The sequence below is a fragment of the Arachis stenosperma genome, chromosome 1 (genome assembly GCF_014773155.1).
Source record: "Arachis stenosperma cultivar V10309 chromosome 1, arast.V10309.gnm1.PFL2, whole genome shotgun sequence".
Taxonomy (NCBI): Eukaryota; Viridiplantae; Streptophyta; class Magnoliopsida; order Fabales; family Fabaceae; genus Arachis; species Arachis stenosperma.
The window spans coordinates 116,290,281-116,301,451 of record NC_080377.1 but is presented as its reverse complement, the minus strand read 5'-3'; positions in this window follow the sequence as shown (position 1 = coordinate 116,301,451).

Here is an 11,171-nt window from a genome sequence, read left to right as displayed (position 1 = left end):
GGGAGGTCACTACTTGTGAGTCGCTGTGTATCATCACTTTTGTTGCACCGACTTCTTCTGCCAACTTTAATCCAGCGATCAAGGCTTCATATTCCGCCTGATTATTTGAAGCTGGGAATTGGAATTTGAGGGAGACGTCTATTTGGGTTCCCCTTTCATCTACCAATATTATGCCGGCACCGCTTCTTGTCTTGTTTGAGGATCCATCTACATAGAGTTCCCATGTAGTTGGCTTTTCCTCTTGGTCTCCTGCATACTCGGCTATGAAGTTGGCGAGGTATTGTGCTGTGATTGCTGTCCGAGTTTCGTACTTTAAGTTGAACTCGGAGAGCTCTATTGCCCACTGAACCATTCTCCCTGCAACATCCGTCTTTTGGAGGATTTGCTTCATGGGTTGGTTCGTGCGCACTTTTTTGGTATGTGCTTGGAAGTAAGGCCGTAGCCTTCGTGAGGCTATTACTAAGGAGTAGGCAAACTTCTCTAGTTTGTGGTATCTGATGATTGGATTTTTTGATGGTATAGAATTTCACAAATGAATTCTCGTTGCAAGTATAGTTTCCAAACCAATCAATAATCCTTTCATACAAAAAGTTGTTTGTCACTAGTACAAACCACTAAAATTTATAAACCGAAGTATTCAAACCTCGGGTCGTTCTCCCTAGAAATTACAATAAAGTGTCTTGTTATTGGTTGTGAGTTATTTTGGGGTTTTGATAAGAAGCATAAAAGATAAATGACAAGAAAGTAAACTAAGGCCTAAAAAGATCTTGGCAAGGGTTGGTGGTCAAGGATCTCTATCCTAATCACTAATCACAATATGAGAATTGGCAAGGATTAATCTCATTAAATCATCCTCTAACTAGTAGTAAAGGAAAGTCAAATGAGCTATATCAATCCTAGTCCATAAGTCCTAACTCTCCACTAATTCAATTAGTGAGAACTAGAGTCAATGGCTCCCAATCATCAATCACTTGGACATTAGTACCTCAAGAGGTCCTAAGTTACCTTTCCAAGCCAAGAGTATAAAATTCTACACTAAAATCCAACCAAGCATTTCATCAAACACTTGGAAGGCATAAAAGGGAAACATAGTAAATCAAAACAAGAACAAAATCTAACAACAATTATTGAAAGGAATTAACAACAACAAATCAAAAGAACACATTTATTATGAATTACCTTGATTGAATTGAAAGAGAGTAGAAGAAACAAAAGTAGATCTACAACAAAACACAAGAACAACATAAAGGAAATTGCAACAAAAGAATGGAAGAAAGATGAATGTAACTACAAGGAATTGAGATGTAGAATTAGAAGAAAGCAAAGATTAAAATCTAGATCTAAGAACTAAACCTAATCATAATCCTAATTCTAGAAAGAAGAGAGAGCTTCTCTCTCTAGAAACTAACTCTAACTACTAAACTAAACTAATGGTTAAAAGTTAGTTGATTCCTCTTCAATCCTTGGCTTAAATAGCATCAGAAATGAGTTGGATTGGGCCCACAAGGCTTCTAAAATTGCTGGCCACGTTTTGCTTTAAGTGGACCAGGTGGCAGCAACGGCGCGTGCGCGTACTATGCGCGTGCGCGCCACCATACGTGTGGCAACTATGGCAAATCTTATATCGTTTCGAAGTCCCGGATGTTAGCTTTCTAACCCAACTGGAACCACATCATTTGGACCTCTGTAGCTCAAGTTATGGTCGTTTAAGTGCGAAGAGGTCGGCTTGACAGCTTTCCGGTTCTTTCATTTCTTCATGAGTTCTCCAACTTTTCATGCTTCTTTCTTCATTCCCTTGATCCAATCTTTGCCTCCTAAACCTTAAATCACTTAACAAACATATCAAGGCATCTAATGGAATCAAGGAGAATTAGATTTAGCTATTTTAAGACCTAAAAAAACATGTTTTCACTCTTAAGCACAATTAAAGGAGAAGTTATAAAATCATGCTATTTTATTGAATAAATGTGGGTAAAAGGTCATAAAATCTCTTAAAATCAATACAAGATAAACTGTCAAAACGGGATTTATCAACCTCCCCACACTTAAACCAAGCATGTCCTCATGCTTGAGCCAAGAGAGAAACAAAGGGTATCAACATTTATTCAATGTAAATAAACTATATGCAACCTAAACTATATACAACTAAATGCAAAATGGTTTTACCTACTTGGTTAAAATAAATCAATCTCCAAGACATACATGCACAAGTAGGGTCAAGATCATATAACGATTCATGAATCCTACCAATTTAAATATAAAAATGAGGTTCAAGTAGACTTGCAAGAAGAACGCTCATGAAAGCCAGGAATCAAGGAATTAAGCATCGAACCCTCACCGGAAGTGTTTGCACTCTAGTCGCTCGGTGTTTGGGGTTGATTCACTCAATTCTCCCCTAATCATGCTTTCCAAGATTTGTTTTTCATCTAACAATCAACAATTATTCAATGTACGCATACAATTATTATGAGGTCTTTTCTTTAGGTTGTAATGGGGCTAGGGTTAAGGTAGGATTATATATGGTCAAGTGGACTAGAATTTGAATCTTTGATTAGCTTAAACTTTCTCACCTAACCTATATAATGACCTAATACAATTAAGTACTAATCTAACTACCCATTCCTCACTTTTTCACATACTCATGCATTTTCTTTTCATTTCACAACACTTATGCATTGATTCTTATTAAGCTACACTTTGGGGCATTTTGTCCCCTTTATTGATTTTCTTTTTTTTCTTTCTTTTTCTATATACATTTTTTCTTTTCTTTTCTTTTTTTCTTTTTCACTTTTATTTCTTTTTTCTTTTCATTTTTTTCTTTCTTCCTATATACAAGATCATCAATGCATAAGGTTTTACAATTGATCAATACATGAGCATGTACCCAATTTTCAATAATTTCAATAAAAATACAAAACTACCCTTTTATTCACCCAATATCCCAAGGTTCCCACACTTGAATGATACTCACACACACTAGCCTAAGCTAATCAAAGATCCAAATTAAGGACATTTATTATTTTTTGCTTTAAGATTTGTAATGTGCTAAATTAAAGAACAAGTGGGTTAAGCGTAGGCTCAAAGTTGGCTAACAAAGGAGAGTAAAAGGTAAGGCTATCTGGATAAGTGAGCTAATGAAATGATGGCCTCAATCATATAAATGCATGAATACAAGGAACAATGGGACATTTAGATTCAAACAAATCAAAGATTACAATCATAGAAAGAGAACAATTACACACAAGAAGGAAAATAAGTGGTTATAAGATGTAACCACACCATTAGACTCAAATCTCACAAGCTTGTGTTCTTAGCTCAAAAACCATGTTCCAAAATAAATTCTTTCAAGCAAGTTCCACAAATTTTCTTTTTCAAATTGGTAGGGTGCCCTAAAATAGTTTCTTGGAAAGGAAATCATCACCCTAACCAAGTAGTCCTAATAAGAAAGAAGTGGTAAAAATATGTACAAATTCTAACTAACATGCAACCTATCATGCAATGCAATAGCTAATCTAACAAAGAAAATAAAAATTTGGTGTTGAAAAGGAAATTGTTACCCATGGAGATCGGTCGGACGACCTCCCCACACTTGAAGATTACACCGTCCTCGGTGCATGCAAAGAAGAGCAAGGTGGATGGGTTGCTACAATTGATGAGCTCCTTCAAAAGGTTGTGCGGATGACTTGTTTGTTGCCCCATTTAGAAAATTTTTCTTTTTTTTTTCTTTCTGGTGGCCAACCTAAAAGGAAAGAAAAGGAAAGAAAATTAAGCCTATAACAAAGATATCAAGGCAATTAGAACATAGGCGGGGGCTAATGCCAAATAAGAGTATGATTCCCTACTACATGTTAGCTAAGCATGTGAGTGAGAAAACAATGTAAGCTAAGGCATATCAACTAACGCTTGATGCAAGAGTAAAGTTAAAGCATGAAAAACATATTGAGCATCAAGATCAAATAAGAATTGACACAACAAGATTAGTGATAAGCATGAGGGCATTTGGTCCCAATCCTAACTCAATGATGATGAAGCACAAAAACAAAGGATAATGAGTTAGGAAGGACTAAAGCACTACCTTGTGTGTGGAACAAAACATTTCAATTAATGTTAAACAGGTCACAAAGCACCAAGATAAAGCAAGAGAGTCCCAATAATTGAGTATAAGAATTCAACACCATTATTGAAAGGACACTTAGAAAAAAACTGAAAACATGCTATAGAAACAAAATGAAAATGGAAAGAGTAGAAGTATGTGAATGTAATGAACAAAAGAAAATGGAAGATGAGAAAAAAAAACTCTTTTTTTTTTACCGACGCGTACGCGTCATGCGCGCTTACGCGTCGATGTGCATATTGGTTGAAGGACGCGTACGCACCAGGTGCGCGCACGCGTGCATCGAGTTAGGCCGGAGGCATAATGTCGGCCCAAGTCTGGCACAACTCTCGGGTAAAAGTATTAGGAGTGTGGATCGTGCAATCGACGCGTGCGCGCACAGTGTGCGTGCGCGTGCATTGCCAATTTAAGGTCATGTGCGCGTATGCGCCAAGTGCGCGCACGCGTGCATAGACTTGTGCCTTAGGCCCAATGTTCGCACAGTGCAGGCCTAACTCTCGGGTTTTTGGCCGGAGGTGAAATTTTGCATCCACGCGTACGCGTACAGTGCGCGTCCGCGTGGATGGTCGAAAAATGCTCAGGTGCGCGTACGCGTTAGGTGCGCGCACGCGTGGATGGTGTTTTGTTTTTCAAAATTTTTCTAAGTTCTTGCACCAATCCAAGCCTTTCAATCCTCCAAACAACTACCAAAACACCCTAAAACCTTATTTATCATATTATACTTCTAACTAAACTTAACAAACTAATAAAAACATGAAATTAAACTAATTCTACCAATATGTACAAAGAAAGAAAATGAAAAGATGTTACCATGGTGGGGTGTCTCCCACCTAGCACTTTTGTTTATTGTCCTTAAGTTGGACTTATGGGGAGCTCCTCTCAAGGGGGCTTGTGCTTGTACTCATCTAGGAACTTCCACCAATGCTTGAATCTCCAATAAGCTCCATTCTTCAATTTCAATATCTTCAAGCTTTGATGGAGTTCTCCACAAACCATGAGCTCCCAAACTTGATTTTCATTGTGCGATCCTGGATCCCACACTTTGTTTTGACACCCGTCCTTAAATTGATCGTCATTATTCCATCCGGGTGGTATGGCCTTGGAATTCTCAAAGAAGCTTCCAAACAACTTCCTAGACCCATGCCATTTGGTTCCACACCGACCATTGCTCTTGAATTTTGAGCTTACAACCATCATGAGCTTAAAATGACGTTTCCAACCACTACACAATTCTTTCCTACTCTTAACTCCACAAAGAGCTCTAAGTTGACCATCATTTTCAATTAAACCATATTCAAGTGAGAAAGTAAAGCTTAGGGATAAGAATTTTACCCACTTGAATGTTGTGTTGGATGGTGACTTGGGAAGGGAGACCTCCCCATACTTAGACAATGCAAGGTCTACTTCCTTGTACTCTTCTTTGTGTATGTCCACCTCTTTCCTTTTACTTGGCCTGGTGTTGTCTTCAAGAACTTCATCTTGCCCAATGGGAGGTGATTCAATTTTTGAGAGGAATTCATTGATGAGTAAATTCATCTCTTGATCAACCTCTTCATATTCTTCAATTTCAATATACACCATGCCAACTTTTTCCTCTTGGTAGCTCTCTTTCTCGATGCTCACCAAGGGTATGGGAGGTTGTGCACACTCTTCTATAATTTCAACTCCATGTCTAATGGGAGAGGATTCTATTGTAGAGAGAAATTCATCCATGATTGAATCCATCTTTTGATAAGCATCTTCCAAGTCTCCAACGATGATATTCCTTGGAGGTTGCGCACCCTCCTCAACATCAATTTCAAGCTTCTTGGAAGAGTGCTCCATGATGCTACATTCCCATGGACTTTCAACATCTCCTAAATCTTCAACCACTTCTTCCTTTTCTTCAATGATCATAGGCTCCTCCAATTGTTCCAACGCAAAATTCGACTCCTCCTTCTCCACCGGATTTTCCACTTTCTCCTTCATGCTTTGTTCTTCTTTTGACTTTTCACATGGGGCTACGGAAGCACCTTGAGTGTTCAAGCATTGGTAGGCTAAGGTAGACACTACCTTGGTCAAGTTGGTCACAAACTCAAGTGTATCCCGCTTCATGGCCTCTTGTCCTTGAAGTAACAAAGTGAGAGAATCGTCTATTGGGGCTTGTGGTGGGTAGGAAGGTTCATCATTTTGGAGAGAGGGTTCATAATAGGAAGGTGGTTCTTCTTGGTAAGGTTGTGGAGATTGTGTGTATTGAGGTGGTTCTTGGGAGTAATCTTGATAGGGTTGTGGTGGTTCTAAGGGTTCTTGCTCATAATGGTCATAAGAGTATGGTATGGGGGTTTGGTCATATGATGGATATGGATCATAGGGCAGTGTTTGGTAATGAAAGGCTTGTGAGAATGGTTGAGGTTCATGTTGAGGATAGGATTCATAGGCATATGATGGTGGTTGTTGAGTGTCACAAAAAGAATCATCATAGCCGTTAAATTGGCATGCATTAGGATGGAAATTATACCTATAAGTATCCGGAGGTTGTTGCCAATAGGAGTGATCAATTCCTTGAGATTCCTCCCATCTTTGTTGGTTCCATCCATAATGGGTGTCATCATTGAGGTGCACATTTCCTACAACAAAACTAGAACCAAACTCATAGCCATAGGGAGAATTCATTATGGAAAGACAAAATAAAACTAACAAAATCTAGTAAACAAGCAAAAGACAAGCTATTTACAATATTCACATATGTACAATAACCAATAACATAACACCATTGCAAATCCCCGGCAACGGCGCCATTTTGATGATTGGATTTTTTGACGGTATAGAATTTCACAAATGAATTCTCGTTGCAAGTATAGTTTCCAAACCAATCAATAATCCTTTCATACAAAAAGTTGTTTGTCACTAGTACAAACCCCTAAAATTTATAAACCGAAGTATTCAAACCTCGGGTCGTTCTCCCTAGGAATTACAATAAAGTGTCTTGTTATTGGTTGTGAGTTATTTTGGGGTTTTGATAAGAAGCATGAAAGATAAATGACAAGAAAGTAAACTAAGGCCTAAAAAGATCTTGGCAAGGGTTGGTGGTCAAGGATCTCTATCCTAATCACTAACCACAATATGAGAATTGGCAAGGATTAATCTCATTAAATCATCCTCTAACTAGTAGTAAAGGAAAGTCAAATGAGCTATATCAATCCTAGTCCATAAGTCCTAACTCTCCACTAATTCAATTAGTGAGAACTAGAGTCAATGGCTCCCAATCATCAATCACTTGGACATTAGTACCTCAAGAGGTCCTAAGTTACCTTTCCAAGCCAAGAGTATAAAATTCTACACTAAAATCCAACCAAGCATTTCATCAAACACTTGGAAGGCATAAAAGGGAAACATAGTAAATCAAAACAAGAACAAAATCTAACAACAATTATTGAAAGGAATTAACAACAACAAATCAAAAGAACACATTTATTATGAATTACCTTGATTGAATTGAAAGAGAGTAGAAGAAACAAAAGTAGATCTACAACAAAACACAAGAACAACATAAAGGAAATTGCAACAAAAGAATGGAAGAAAGATGAATGTAACTACAAGGAATTGAGATGTAGAAGTAGAAGAAAGTAAAGATTAAAATCTAGATCTAAGAACTAAACCTAATCCTAATCCTAATTCTAGAGAGAAGAGAGAGCTTCTCTCTCTAGAAACTAACTCTAACTACTAAACTAAACTAATGGCTAAAATTTAGTTGATTCATCTTCAATCCTTAGCTTAAATAGCATCAGAAATGAGTTAGATTGGGCCCACAAGACTTCTAAAATTGCTGGCCACGTTTTGCTTTAAGTGGACCAGGTGGCAGCAACGGCGCGTGCGTGTACTATGCGCGTGCGTGCCACCATACGTGTGGCAACTATGAAAAATCTTATATCGTTTCGAAGCCCCGGATGTTAGCTTTCTAACCCAACTGGAACCGCATCATTTGAACCTCTGTAGCTCAAGTTATGGTCGTTTAAGTGCGAAGAGGTCGGCTTGACAGCTTTCCGGTTCTTTCATTTCTTCATGAGTTCTCCAACTTTTCATGCTTCTTTCTTCATTCCCTTGATCCAATCTTTGCCTCTTAAACCTTAAATCACTTAACAAACATATCAAGGCATCTAATGGAATCAAGGAGAATTAGATTTAGCTATTTTAAGACCTAAAAAAACATGTTTTCACTCTTAAGCACAATTAAAGGAGAAGTTATAAAACCATGCTATTTTATTGAATAAATGTGGGTAAAAGGTCATAAAATCTCTTAAAATCAATACAAGATAAACTGTCAAAACGGGGTTTATCAGTATCTTAGCTCGGGGCTCTGTAGAACTTTGCTGATAAAATAGACTGGATGCTGTCCGACCTCGTCCTCCCTTATTAGGGCTGATGCGATGGCTTTATCTACTACGGACAAGTAAAGGACGAGGTCCTCCCCGTCTATAGGTCGGGTTAGGATTGGTGGTTGGCTCAAGAACCTTTTGAACTCCTGGAATGCCCCTTCGCATTCTGGAGTCCATTTGAACTAGCGTCCCTTTCTTAATAGAGAAAACAGTGGAAGGGATTTCAGTGCTGATCCTGCCAAAAATCTGGAGAGGGCTGCAAGTCGGCCGTTCAGCTGCTGGACCTCTCTTAAGCAAGTCGGGCTCTTCATTTCCAGGATAGCTTTACATTTATCGGGATTGGCTTCAATCCCTCTCTGTGTTAGCATAAAGCCCAGGAATTTTCCCGCCTCTACCGCGAAGGCACATTTTGCGGGATTTAGTCTCATCCCGTGTAGCCTTATGGTTTCTAAGACTTGTGAGAGGTCTGACAAGAGGTCGACTTCTTTCTTGGTTTTCACCAGCATGTCGTCGACGTATACTTCCATTAGGCTCCTAAGGTGAGAGGCGAACACCTTATTCATCAACCTCTGATATGTGGCCCCTGCATTTTTCAATCCAAATGGCATGACCACGTAGCAGAAATTAGCTCTGGGTGTGATGAATGATGTCTTCTCCTGGTCTGTCTCATACATTGGGATTTGGTTATACCCCGAGTAGGCGTCCATGAACGACAAGTATTGATACCCTGAGCTGGAGTCTACTAGGGTATCAATACTTGGTAGTGGATAAGGGTCCTTGGGACATGCCTTATTTAAGTCGGTATAGTCCACGCACATTCTCCATTTGCCATTTTGTTTTTTGACTGGCACTATATTGGCTAGCCATGTTGGGTACTTGACTTCTCTGATGAAGCCGGCTTCTAGGAGCGCCTGTACTTGTTCTTCTACTACTAGGGCTCGTTCTGGGCCGAGCTTGCGTCTTCTTTGTTGTACAGGTTGGGACTCCGAGTAGACCGAGAGCTTGTGGGACATGAGCTCGGGGTCTATCCCAGGCATATCGGAGGCCTTCCAGGCAAAGAGGTCGGAGTTGTCTCTTAGGAGCTTAGTCAATCCTTGCTTTAGGGTTTCCCCTAGGTTGGCTCCTATGTGAGTATTTTTTCCTTCCTCTTTGCCGACCTGTATCTCCTCGGTTTTTCCTCCCGGTTGTGGTCGCAGCTCTTCTCTAGCCCTTGCACCACCGAGCTCTATTGTGTGAACTTCTCTGCCTTTTCCTCTCAGGTTTAGGCTTTCATTGTAGCATTTCCTTGCCAATTTCTGATCTCCCCTTACCGTTGTTATCCCCGCTGAGGTCGGGAATTTCATACAAAGGTGGGGAGTGGATACCACCGCTCCGAGTCGATTAAGGGTAGCTCTGCCGATTAAAGCATTATATGCTGACCCTACATCGATGACTATGAAGTCTACACTCAGAGTTTTGGATTTTTCCCCTTTTCCAAAGGTAGTGTGTAAGGGTAGAAATCCTAGTGGTTTTATTGGTGTGTCGCCTAGTCCGTACAGAGTGTCGGGGTAGGCTCTTAATTCTTTCTCATCCAACCCTAGTTTGTCAAAGGCGGGCTTGAAAAGGATGTCCGCTGAGCTCCCTTGATCTACTAGGGTTCTGTGGAGATGGGCATTGGCTAGGATCATAGTGATTACTACTGGGTCATTGTGCCCAGGAATTATTCCTTGCCCATCTTCTCTTGTGAATGAAATGGTGGGGAGGTCGGATGATTCTCCTCCGACCTGGTAGACTCGCTTGAGGTGTCTTTTGTGAGAAGACTTGGTGAGTCCCCCTCCCGCGAATCCCCCTGAGATCATATGGATATGTCTCTCTGGAGTCTGCGGTGGTGGATCTCTTCTATCCATATCGTCTTGCTTTCTTTTCCCATGACTGTCCGACCTTTCTATGAGATATCTGTCGAGCCGACCTTCTCTAGCCAGCTTTTCTATCACATTTTTAAGGTCGTAACAGTCATTTGTGGAGTGACCATATACTTTATGGTACTCACAGTAGTCGCTGCGGCTCCCTCCTTTTTTATTTTTAATGGGTCTGGGAGGTGGCAGCCTTTCAGTATTGCAAATTTCTCTGTATACATCCACTATAGAAACCTTTAGAGGAGTATAAGAGTGATATTTCCTTGGTCTATCGAGACCGAGCTCTTCTTTTTTCCTGGGCTCCCTCTCCCTCTCTTTTGTTGAGGGAAGGTGTCCAGGTCGCCAACTCGGATCTCTCAGCTTAGCATTTTCCTCCATGTTGATGTACCTTTCAGCTATTTCCTGTACATCACTTAAAGAGATGGGGTGTCTTTTGGATATGGACTGTGAGAAGGGACCTTCTCTAAACCCATTGACTAACCCCATTATGACTGCCTCGGTGGGCAGGTCTTGGATCTCTAAACATGCTTTGTTGAACCTTTCCATATAGGCTTGTAAGGATTCTCCGACCTCTTGTTTTATTCCCAGGAGGCTTGGCGCATGTTTCACTTTGTCTTTCTGGATAGAGAATCTCATCAAAAACTTCCTTGAGAGGTCTTCAAAACTGGTGACCGACCTCGGGGGGAGGCTGTCGAACCACTTCATCGCTGCTTTCGATAGGGTAGTCGGGAAAGCTTTGCATCGCGTAGCATCGAAAGCGTCAGCCAGGTACATCCGACTTTTGAAATTGCTTAAGTGATGCTTTGG